Source organism: Nothobranchius furzeri, unplaced genomic scaffold (assembly GCF_043380555.1).
Source record: "Nothobranchius furzeri strain GRZ-AD unplaced genomic scaffold, NfurGRZ-RIMD1 Scf029, whole genome shotgun sequence".
Classification (NCBI taxonomy): domain Eukaryota; kingdom Metazoa; phylum Chordata; class Actinopteri; order Cyprinodontiformes; family Nothobranchiidae; genus Nothobranchius; species Nothobranchius furzeri.
Window position 1 is genome coordinate 1,154,621 of NW_027223046.1, and position 11,058 is coordinate 1,165,678.

General features: G+C 39.7%; 1 long non-coding RNA gene across 1 annotated transcript; it reads right to left on the reverse strand.

Moving 5' to 3' along the window:
• Window positions 1-4,362: 4,362 nt before the first annotated feature.
• LOC139064431 (uncharacterized) lies at window positions 4,363-9,993 on the reverse strand. The gene is made up of 2 exons (XR_011517491.1): window positions 5,064-9,993; window positions 4,363-4,843 (listed from the first exon to the last, which is right to left on the reverse strand). It is a non-coding gene; the product is annotated as an uncharacterized lncRNA (long non-coding RNA).
• Window positions 9,994-11,058: the final 1,065 nt, after the last annotated feature.

The window sequence follows — 11,058 nt, forward strand, 5'->3', positions numbered from 1 at the left end:
TGGGAATCTTTTCTTGAGTGATTTAGCTACATCTGCGATGTGTGTAGAATAAAATGTCAGTTCGTCTGCATGCGTCGGGGTAATTCTTTCTATTATTTCTCCGTCAAAATAAACCGTCAAATACAGGAACTATCCGGTCAACACAAGCCCTGCTTTTAACTGTTTTGTTTTCTTGTGAAAATAGATCAAATTAAACTTGATTAACACCAGAGCCAGGCATACAGTGCAGTGCGCATGTTTCTGGGGTTAATCAAGTTTAGTTGTTTCTCTTTGCAACAATCTTCACAAGAAGGCAAAACAGTTAAATGGCAGGTTACAGATATTCCCATTTGACTGTTTATTTTGACGGATAAACTCAAGGATGTTGGTTGCTTTGAAAGAATTACCCCGAAGCACACTGATGCGCATGGATGAGCTGACATTTTAATTGTTAACGCACATCGCGGTGGTAACTAAATCAAGAAAAGATTCCCATCAGAACATCAGAGCTTTATACTGGACACTGTGTTCAGCGCGGCTCGGAGCGCCCACGGCGGACAGTGAGCTGATGATCTGTAGAGGGGTTCGTTGCGCAGCGCAGAACCACGGTGCATGCGATAAGATTTCCTCCCACTGAAGCGGTCTGGAAACCCGGTCTCTCTGAGGGATGACACTTGGAAAAATGTTCTTTTTATGAAATTATGAAACTTTGGCTGAACAGCGCTTGTTCCCGTCTCTAATATGGAGACGCATGACGCATCCAGTCTGAGGCAGAATAGCCTCTTCAGCTCAGAAAGCACCTGTAGAGACATTTGATTACGCACAAAGTTTATGTGGAGCAGAAGCGGTCGGGCCACGGCAGGTGAAATGTTCCTAGCCTACATGAAGTGAAACTGTTTAATTGTAACATTAATATGTTACTGGACACGCTGGTCTGGTTGGTTAGACCAGTGTTTGAAGTGGAAAACACACACACACACACACACACACACACCAATTAAAATAATGCTGATAGCGTGGACTAGAAGACAGGTGATGGTTTACGTATTTAAATGATGATCAGGCTGCTGTAAAATGTAATCTCCATCCACATCCAGACAGAATTATCCTCTTTTCTTTCTCTATTTGCTCTGCTCTTGTCTGGGCTGACGTAGCTGACGGGGCGCGCGGCGCGCCTAACTAGCGGCTGATCAGTGTTGGGCAAGTTACTTCAAAACTGTAATGCATTATTTATTACTTGTTACCCTCGTTTTAATGTAATTGATTACATTACAATATTACTGATTTTAAAATGTAAGGCATTACACTACTTTTGCATTACTTTAAGTTACTTTCACCAAAACAATTTCAATATGAATTAGGTCATGTGATGCTCAGTGAACTCATGTCACATCCAGAGGAAGGTGATGCGCTGTCTGAGCTAGGATTGCTGTTAAAAACAGTCAGATATAATAACAGTGCTTTAAAATGATTGTTTATTAAATAAAAGCAACAACAATCTGTACTCTCAGCACTCTGCCATCTTATATTAACTGAGCAGGGAGTGAGGTGGTGGGGGCTCCAAGCCTATTTTGCTTTGGTCCCCAAATGCCTTGATACGGCCCTGGATGTGGGACTGACTTCTGGGGTGATCTGATTCTATCACATGTATAAATATTAAATGCTTATATATTATTGCTTTTCACTGGTAAAAATGTGTATTGTGGATAAATCTACCTACTTTTCTTCTTTTCAAGCACTTTGTTTTTATTATTTTATTTTATTTGAATAATTTCCTGCCCTTTCTCTCTCTAACCTTCCTGCATGCTGCATGTTTTCTCCGTCTTCCAGAAAAACTGTTTCCTAGATTTCCTACTTTCTAACTAATCAGCCAAAGGGATCTACCGAACGCAAAAAAAGCTTAATATGCGCTGCGCTCAAGCAGCAATGAGTTGAAATCACCGGGCGAGGGCACAGATTATGAACTCAGCTGAGGCAAAGCATGTCAGAAAAGTACAGAAAGTACAGAGAATATGGGCTGATATGAACGATCGCAAGTGAATGACTTTGTTTTGGTGGAGCGATTTTGTGAATATAACAGCGGCCTCGCGCAGGACGCAGCTGGAGTATTTGAGCCGTCACCGCTGCGTCCTCTCTGCTCATAGAATGCCCGCAAAGCTGAGTCCATAAATGACGTCATATATGTAGATACTGAAAATATATGTAACTCTCATATAAGCTCTTTTATTATTCATTCTTACATGCTACTCTTTTCATTATGGGATCATGTTATAATATAAAGGTCTCTCTGTGTTTCGCTCTTAAAACAGCTGCAGGAACTCCAAAAGGGAGTGAGACATTGCAGTCTCTTCTTGTACCAGGTTACCAAGGATGTTTCTGCTTATCTTAAGAATTACAAGTTCTTGTGACATGTTAGATCCTGCCTAACAAGGCAATATATATATATATTTACCTTATAAGCTCATTTTATTATCTATGCTATGGAAACTCGCTCAGATACTCAAGGCCTTCACACAAAGATTAATAGCTGTGTATCTTTTCCTGCACCAGGGAAAGGAGGGTGCACATTCCATCTCCACTCAGTGCCTCTCGGTACCAGTGAATGTATCTTCTCCTGTCATGAATATATCAGGATGTTCCTGGTAATCTCAAGGAAACTGTCCGCTAACAAGGCTGTTATTTTCACCTGTCATGATCATTGACGTATGTACATGGCAAACTGCGTATGTAACATTCCTGTAATCTTCAATAAAAATCAGCCGTTTTCAGCAGAACGGCGAGAGTCTGTCCGAAGCATCTGGCAAGAGCAGGTCGTGGGACTTGCTGCAGAGACTCTCCCCCTCATGAGCGGCGAAACAGTGAATGGACTTCTGATCATTTGTCTCCTCGTTCTGTCAACTTAAAAGGTGTTTAACTCCATCTACTCCGTACCCGTGCTTGGTCTAAAGGAAGAGAGACCAACAAATTTGGCGTCACGAACAGGATTTTTTCTTTTTGAAGAAAAAGGAGTTTTTGGAGGACAATTTGACCAACCGACCCAGTGAACGATCTTGGCACAGAACACCGCGGTGGAAAACAAGGTGAGCAGAACCTTATTTTCTAAAATCTGCTCATTGGATTTATCCAAAGCCTTTTGTGTCCGGAATCATAGTAGCTGTGGTCCTAAAATAATAGTTGGAGAAGAAAGTGGAGACAAGTGCAGAAAGAATAAGAGATTTTTTGTAATGGTTTAATGGTGAAATGAAATGAGGATTTTTCTAATGGTTTAATGAGTAAATGAGAAAAGGAAATAGTACAGATGAAGGGATGGTGACCCAGGGCTAATAGAGTAGCCCTAAAGTTCCATTTCCAGGTCGTGGCTGACCACACTATTTGCTGACGAGCGGATAGAATATATAACAAGGTTATATAAAGCTTGGCTGGATCCATAGGTGTGGGAACCCTAAAAGTCCACAGGTCAAGGACCTGGTTTTTTTGTGTTAAGGGAAGGGGAGGCGAAAAGAGAGCTCCCTGGATTTTAAGGTCGAGGACCTTTTGCATGAGATGAGAAAAATGTTCTGAGGTAACTGATTTTGCATAAGATGATAAATGTTTTGACTGCTTCTGTGTGAAGAGAGCAGTGCTTTTGGCTATTTCTGCGTGCTTTTGGCTGTTTTTGCATAAAATGAGCAATGTTTAAATATGACAAGCAGCCCAGTTGAAGCCACGAGAAATAAGGTTTTATTGAGAAAGTCAGCGGAAGAGGCGATGAAGAAAAAAGGGGTAGATGTTAACAGTAGAGGTAACTGGAGAAAGATTTGGGAAGTGAAGGCTGCAGAATCAAGAGAAAAAAGGCACAGCTGTAGACAAGCTTCACTGTGTGTGTAAGCTGAGTTCAGCCTGTGTGTGTGAGGCGCAGCAAGAGGCTGCTTACGGCTCTGGATTGAAAGTGCAGCACTAGGAGAGTGCAGAATGCAGAGCAGTTTTGGGAGCTCCGTGTGTGTGTGTATGTGAGTGTACAGCGCTGGGTGTGTGTGTGAAGGCCTGATGCGGTACCAGAAAATAAATAAATAAGCTAAATAAGAGCTTTAAAAAGTTGCAACTCGTATATGTAAATTACACTGCAGTGCTAAAAATTAATGTTTGGAGCTACGCAAAATTCAAATTCTGCAACCCTGTTCTGATCAGTCTTTGAACAGAACACCATAAGTTAATAAATAAAAGGTTTTTAAAGTAACATATGCATATGTATGTGTGTATGTATGTATATGTGTATACATATATACATATGTAGTGTAGAAGCGTGATAATCATTGGTGTGTGGGGCAGCATGTGAGTGACCCCGATCTGGGGGTTAAGTGACCTGGAGATGAAAAAAGGGAAAAAACCACCAAGAAACGCAAGTAAGGATGTAAATGACAGCTTTATTTTAGAAATATAGTCATATAGCTGCTAAACAGTAAAATCAAAACAGATCTGCAGAAAATAAATATATAAACTATTCCTCAGAGCGCTCTCAAAAAAATTGCAATTGGATTTGCTCTAATGTTACATAAGGCCTGCTTAAAAGCATAGTAAGCATTAAATTCTGAAAATAACCAGTGCAGTGTTAAATAAATTTTGTGCTTAAAATATTATATATATATAGAGAGAGAATAAATAAGTGACGAACTGACTTACCTTAAAAAAATAATAATAATAATAAAAAGAGACTGTGACAAACAAAGAATGTCTCTGTGCCTTGTGAATGAGTGAATGTGTGTCTTCTTGCATGAGCTGCTTTCGCTGGATCTTCTGAATGACGCAGTTTTTAATAGAGGGAGCAGCTGCTTGAGAAACAGGGTGCGGTCCATGTTTTTACTAGACGGTTATTTAGTTCGAGAGACTGTGGAAACAATAGAAAAAGAATTTATCGTTAGTGTGAGGACAAGAAAATCCTTTAAAATACAAAAGTTGTATGGTCGTGGTTATAAAGGAAGTATTTTGTCTGATTATGGGCCGTGGAGTCAGCTGGACTCCCTCGCTCTCACAGTTTTCCTGTGTAACATGCAGTTTTAAGCAATTTGTGACTTTAGAAAGGATATTTTTCGGTGTTTTGGACGTACCTTAAGGCTTCTGGTTAGGGTATTCAGGAGATCCTTCCTCTCGGACAGATCTAGTGAGAATGACTGGAGTTTCAGCCTGGGGACCTGACTCCACCCACTTTTACACACAAGAGTCCCGCAGTCTAAAAATAGCACAGGGTGCTGCGAAAAGCAGCTCTGAACCTCTCAGGATCATCTTTATGAAAACCATAAAATTAACAAATAATCAGTAAGGAAATAAAATATTTGTTAAATCTTGCTATAAAACAAAATCCAATAATTGTCTTGCCTCAACTTTAAGAACCATTAACGTTAATGGCTGGATTTTGAGATGCTGAATAATGAAAAAACAGATAAACTAAGTATTATTTCCTGTAACCTGGCTAGAAACTGTACTAGGCTGTTTTGAGTTAAAAACTGGTAGTTATTTTCCCAAAATAAAATAGATAAACAAAAAATGAAAGGAGGGATCTTGCATTTGGGATAGATTGTGCCTAAAGTTTAAAACCTGTGTAGAACCGACTTGACGATTCAGAAAAATTGTGCATAGGAAGTAGTCTAGATTTACCTTTGAGTCAATAAAGTCGACTAAATATTAGAAACCTTCGTTGATTTTGATTTGTAAAAGAGAAAGTTCTGTCCTTTCAACTCAATCAACATATTTAAGGAAAACGTTTGCTGTGCATTGTGGAGGCATGAACTTTACTGGGTGGGCCTGTCACAACCAGCTGCAAAGAATGTTTGGCTCTGACTTCTATACAAAGAGAACCTGGAAGCCCTCACCAAAAACTGTGACTCATAACATCAAGACGGGGAGCACTACAAGATGGACAAAGAGGCAGAAACTTATTTGCCCTGCTGCTGATGAAACAAAGTACAAAAGGGGGAGCATGTGTGCTAACATGTGAACTTTAATCAATGACGGTGGTCATCCTGGACTTACAAAGAGAGGCTCAAAAGAGACTGTTTCCTATGGTTACACCCAGTAAAAGAGTGCTTGCTGCAGTCAGGTAATGAACAAGGCTTTTTGGCAACAACCAGTTGAATTGATGAAATGTCAGAACTGTGGAAAATTTACTAAACTACTGTAGAACATAGTTAACTGAGAAAGTTAGCCTAAAAAAAGATAATAATAATATCAATAAATAAATAAATAATAGGATTAGTAACCTGGATTTCAGCCCAACTCACCATTGGACGTCAATATAATCTTTATTGTCTTAGGATTCTCAGCTGCAGCGGACATGCAGTAAAGCCTTATTTTCTTTTCAAAAAGTCATTCATCGGCGTCATCACTTATCTTCATTAGTTAAGGAAACGGTGTCTATTTATAAGTCTAGGAGAACGCTTTAGGCTTCAACAGTTTTCTCCTTCGAGCAAACATGCGCAAATTTCCGGACAGTTTATAGTAACGTTCCATCCCATTCCATTCATTGCATAAAAATAAACATTAAATGAATAATTTGGCATTCAGCTGACTAAATGATTCATGGAACATCTCATCCGAGACAATAGTGAGGTAGAAAATAATGTTACAAGATATTGAATAAAAGGTACCCCTCATTCGATAAAAATTATGTTCACATTTTTTATCTTGTGAAATCTTTAACATAATATTTTTAATTGGCCTTTTTGACGACAATTGGCTAAAAAGTCTTTAAGATTATCATCACAGGATGGCATGATAAATAAGTAAATAACATAAATAAATAAATAGACAAAAATAAGAGAGAAAAAGCAAAATTAATTAAATGAAACGTAATAGTCATAAAACGTTAAATTGATCTAAAATCTGTCATTCAGTGCCACTGGAAAAAGGAAGAGGATAGGGGAGTATTTCTTAGCACAAATCACGTTATTGATTTAGCAATGCAGCTTAATTTCAGATGCTTTAAGGATGATACTAACTTGTGTTATAGATGGAGGAGTAGCACAGAAACACTTCTAGATGAGGAGATAAGGAAAAAAAACTGCTGATTACCAATACTATGCACAAACAAACCTGTAACTGCAGTTTCGTTATTTATGAATTAACCTTAAGTAGTGAATTAATTCTTAGGATTTCTTGTGCGAGTAGTGTTCCTAAAAAAGAAAGAAAGAAAGAAAGAAAGAAGGTAAGAAAGACAGGTAGTTTAGGTAAGGGACAACCTGAAACTATTTGGTTGAATTGATAGTAAAAGTGGTTGTCCTAATTTTTAATTGGAGAGATCACACCGCAACATGAGTTTAGAACGGCAGTTATGGGAAGTTTTGTTGGATTAATTTGATTACACGCTTTAGGTCTTATTTTTTCTTTCCACTGATTTAGCATTAGGTTAAGTATTTCACACTTTCGCTTCAGTCTGACATTTGCTTGGTGTGTGAGGGCACAGAGACGTGTATGGACCGTGTGTTTGACTGTGTTTGTCTTGTTTGTTTGCTTATTTTATCTATATGGGCATGGCCGAGCCTTGAGAAACATCAACAAAGACATTGGACTATTCTGAGTAAATTAACCAATTCAAATTCAAATTCAGGATCCTGAAACAATTTGGCTATAACCTCTAATTAATGAAGGACATCTTAAGAATTCATTGTACAAGGCATCATCTCCAGTGTTGCTGGAACTGTTATAAAACCCATGCATGGTTGTATATTTTAGTTTGATCATTTATACTCATTGAATTATTGTTGTTTGCTTTATGTTTTAATTTCTTTGCAATTTTTTCTCTGTGACACAGGTGGAGATGCTGGTGGCAAAATGGATCCCACACATTTCTTTCTCCCACACACATTCTTACTCTCTCCCTCTCTCTCTCTGTGTATGTGCATGTGTATGTGTTTGTGTGTCTGTGTGTCCATGTCGTGATGTCACTGTACCTTTAATTGCGCTTGCTGTTCGTAACTGTATGTGTCTGATGTTGAAGGTATCAGAGGCTAGGGCCAGTAAGAGCTAGGACATTTTTGTGCATAACCTCTAATCCCTAGGCGATCGGTCCGGGGAACTTCTGGTCCGGCCGGAGTGTGAATCTTCCTACCAACTATCTGCCGAGATCAAGGACTGCACAAGCCGAGAAAGCCTTCATTGGACCAAAACTACACACGAAGAGGCTTCGTCTTCGGTGCCAGGCGTCTGGGTCCTGCTAAAAGTCACCAAAAGGAAGTGGACGGAACCGAGGTGGACCGAGCCATACAGGATCACGGAGAGGACATCACACGCTGTCCGGCTGGACGGGAGGAGCCTAACCTGGAAGAGAAGCAGCTGACATCTGCCTAACCAGAGAAAGGATCCAAAAACCAGGAAGAGAAGTAGCTGACTGCAGTAGCATGCCAAGCTGCCACCACATCCTGCAGGACGAGAATCTTGACATCATCACCCCCTGCAGCTGCCTGGAGCCAGTGAAAGGACCTCAACAGGGGGAAGAAGTAACCACCCTATGAACATTCTACAAGGGTTCTATTTAACACCCTCATTTATTTTACAAGGGTTATATTTTATACCCACTACTCATTTTATATTATTATTCATTTACCTGTTTAGTATTAGATATATGTTTACACTCATTGCATTCCCAAACTCAATTCTGAATGCACATATTGATCACCACTGCCATCTCTCCTCCACCTGCTGACCCAATTATCCAGATGCCCTTGTTACTAGCCAATCCTAAAATCTATTTGGGAGGGGAACCCTCTGATGAAAGTGATGACTCTCATGATGAAGAAGATGTTGTTAGAGTGTGAGAATATTGAGTGATTTCTGTAACAATCCCTTAAACTGTTTATTTCTATGAGTTTTTTGTTTTTATTGTTTTTGTTTCTTTTGATCATTGATGTCCTAGGCATGCACACTCTATGCCAACAGGTGTTCGCCCCAAAATTGAGATATGACAAATGGGGGGACATGGGGGAATTTTCCCTATAAACATATGATAATTAGGGTTTTTCGCCCTCATATGGAGTTGCATGCGATCCATACATGTTGTAACATGTTCAGTTGAAAGTATGATCATGTTTTTTGTATTAGTTTACTGCTAGAGAGATGAGTAAATGTAATCTGATTGGTTGTTTGTATTGGTATTTTAAAAAAAACTTTGCTTATTGGATTCTTTTTGATGGAATTTGGTGTTATTGTTTTGATTTCTTATATCTTTATTGAACTCTTAAAAGAGTTCAAAAGGGGGATTGAAAATATATGTAACTCTCATATAAGCTCTTTTATTATTCATTCTTACATGCTACTCTTTTCATTATGGGATCATGTTATAATATAAAGGTCTCTCTGTGTTTCGCTCTTAAAACAGCTGCAGGAACTCCAAAAGGGAGTGAGACATTGCAGTCTCTTCTTGTACCAGGTTACCAAGGATGTTTCTGCTTATCTTAAGAATTACAAGTTCTTGTGACATGTTAGATCCTGCCTAACAAGGCAATATATATATATATTTACCTTATAAGCTCATTTTATTATCTATGCTATGGAAACTCGCTCAGATACTCAAGGCCTTCACACAAAGATTAATAGCTGTGTATCTTTTCCTGCACCAGGGAAAGGAGGGTGCACATTCCATCTCCACTCAGTGCCTCTCGGTACCAGTGAATGTATCTTCTCCTGTCATGAATATATCAGGATGTTCCTGGTAATCTCAAGGAAACTGTCCGCTAACAAGGCTGTTATTTTCACCTGTCATGATCATTGACGTATGTACATGGCAAACTGCGTATGTAACATTCCTGTAATCTTCAATAAAAATCAGCCGTTTTCAGCAGAACGGCGAGAGTCTGTCCGAAGCATCTGGCAAGAGCAGGTCGTGGGACTTGCTGCAGAGACTCTCCCCCTCATGAGCGGCGAAACAGTGAATGGACTTCTGATCATTTGTCTCCTCGTTCTGTCAACTTAAAAGGTGTTTAACTCCATCTACTCCGTACCCGTGCTTGGTCTAAAGGAAGAGAGACCAACAATACCGGATCTTTATTTTGGGCTTTCCACAATTGTAATTTTTAAGAAACCCACATCTTGATTCTGGGTTTAAAAATGCATTGTAATTACTGCGTTACTGACAATTGTACCGAGTAAATATTACCATTTTCTTTCCCTGTAATGCCTTACATTACCACATTACAGCAAAAAGCAACGCATTACAGTAATTAATTACTTTTGTACCGCGTTACTCCCAACACTGCGGCTGATGCACATTTTACGCATTTGGAGAAGTGGGCTGGATGCTTTGCTTTTACTGGAAGATGGTCCACTTAACGCACGGGTGTAGACTACATATTAATGACATATGAATGAAAATTAAATTGTGAGTTTTTACTTCATATTTTAGAAATAAAAATGACGGGGGAACACATTTATGACGTCTTTTTAAACGAAATTTTCTAGCGCGACCTGCCTGCTTCACTTAAGTCACTGCTTATTAAGGTCCATCCAAAATTACCGTGGGAAACGGGTAATAATGGCTCTTTGATGGGAACAGGTTGCCGACTCCTGGTATAAGATCTGAGCTGGTAAAACAAAAATCCTCATCAGCAGGCTTTTTTGAAAGTGGGGGGGACACAGCTGCCAATCACAAATTTTGCCGGGGACATGTCCCCGGCGTCCCCGGTTAAAATGACGCCTTTGATTCTATGTAACGATTGTCTGCGTAAACCTGAACAGGTCCAACCCAGTCTTACTGTGAGACCGGTGTCGGTACAGGATCTGCTCGGGTACAAGATCGGCTCGGGGTCCGTCGACTGCCGATGACCAGTGTTGCCAACTTAGCGAATCTGTCACCATTTATAACGACTTTTCAGACCCCCTTAACGACTGTTTTTCAAAAAAGCGACTAGCGACAATTCTGGTGACATTTCCGACCCTCCTCAGCTACTTCGACTACAACTTTGTTGCCGAGATGCCGACTTTACCTGCAGATTAGAGATGCATTTGAAGCGACAGGACCGTGTCCTTCCTCCAGATGATCAGAAAGAAAATGATCTGCGCATGTGCATGCAGCATGATCATGCTACCCCCGTTGACCAATCAAACCATTTGTGG